This window comes from Myotis davidii, unplaced genomic scaffold (assembly GCF_000327345.1).
Source record: "Myotis davidii unplaced genomic scaffold, ASM32734v1 scaffold2656, whole genome shotgun sequence".
Taxonomy (NCBI): Eukaryota; Metazoa; Chordata; class Mammalia; order Chiroptera; family Vespertilionidae; genus Myotis; species Myotis davidii.
Window position 1 is genome coordinate 13,519 of NW_006287228.1, and position 1,719 is coordinate 15,237.

General features: G+C 41.5%; 1 protein-coding gene across 1 annotated transcript in view; it reads left to right on the top strand.

The window, feature by feature from the left end:
• The window catches only part of LOC102756101 (zinc finger protein 239-like), a gene marked incomplete at its 5' end in the record, with an annotated part of 10,850 nt that overhangs the window by 8,308 nt on the left and 823 nt on the right, over positions 1-1,719 (top strand). The window lies entirely within an intron of this gene.

Genomic DNA, 1,719 nt, shown 5'->3' on the forward strand with positions numbered 1-1,719 from the left:
TTTTTATCTCCTTTCCTCTTTGAAATCAATAAAAATATTTTTTAAAAAAGATCTGTGAGCTGTTGTATATTATGTGGACTTCACTTATGTACACTTTATTATGATACATTGTAAGGCATACATTTTTTGAATTATTAGGAAATTATATTATTGATTGAATCTTTTAAAATAGTTCTGATGTTTCTAAATAATATTATCAAAGTTAATTCCCTCTCTGTGCCATCCTGTTGGGATGAAAACTTTATGAGGGAATTTCAATTTGTGGTTGTGATGTTGAGGTGAAGGGAAGTACACTCAGGACTGTGCTGTTTGTCTAATAGGTTTTCCATAACTAACATATATTACAGTACCAGTGATGTGGTTGTACCAGTGATGTAGTACTAATAATGTAGCCAGGATGCAGAATTGGCATGAACGTTGCATGTGGAGAAAGGACATCTTTCCCAGGCTGCGCTGCTAACTGATCTCAAAAAAATTAATTCTATTTCTTTCATGTCACATTTTACGTTCATTTATGTCTTTTTCACTTTATCTTCTAGGCTGCCGTTTATTTTGCAGTGATAAAGTCAAAGCATGTAAAGCTATTCCTGTCCCACATCAGCCCCTCATTCCCACGTAACTCAGTAGTTTGCAACTTTACTAATGTAATGAGTGATGTCAGAATTTGGCACATATTTAGCTCTATATTCATGAAGTAGGTAGACTACTACTCATGTTTTTTGCTAACACCTATCTATATCCTATATATCCTATATAATAAAATGGTAATATGCAAATTGATCCTCAGCCCTCACACAAGATGGCTGCCCCCATGTGGTCAAAGATGGCTGGCAGGGGAGGCTAGTTGTGGACAACTAGGCAAGCAGGGGAGCGCTGTTAGGCGGCAATCAGGTAGGCAGGCAGGCAGGCGAGTGGCTAAGGTTTTTGGCCCTTTGTATATTGGTTGTTTTGTCCATGTTGACTTTGTAGTCTTCTTTGTGTGTTTTCAACAATTGTACTGTACATGTTGACTTTTTAATATACTAGAGGCCCCACCTCACGACGCTTCATACGCTCTGGGGAAGCTGCTGGTGCCCCACCCTGCAACACCTCTCACGCTCCGTGGATGCTGCCAGTGCCCTGCGATGCACCAGGGACACTGCCAGCACACTGTGATTCTCTGCAGATGCTGCCTGCGCCCCGGGCCGTCCAGGTGGGGCGAAGGCTTGAGCGGAGCTATAGCACCTCCTGCATATTGGTTGTTATGGCATAAGGGATTGACGACCATTTACATAATAGCCTTTTATTATTAAGATATATACTAGAGCCGTGATGGCAAATCTTTTGAGCTCCGCGTGTCAGCATTTTGAAAAAACCTGACTTAACTCTGGTGCCATGTTACATATAGAAATTTTTTGATATTTGCCACCATAGTAAAAGAAAGATTTATATTTTTGATATATATTTTATATATTTAAATGCCATTTAACAAAGAAAAATAAACCAAATAAATGAGTTTGCCTGTCACCTCTGACACGCATGTCATAGGTTCGCCATCATTGTTCTAGAGGCACAGTGCACAAGTTCATGCACAGGTGGGTTCCCTCTGGGTGGGCCTGCACAGATCAGGCCGAAACCCACAGTCCAACAGAGCCTGCAGCTCATACCTGCCCCTCCTGATCATCCCAGCCCCACTGTGACAGCTGTGGGCTCAGGCCAAATCAGTCCCTATTGGGAGAG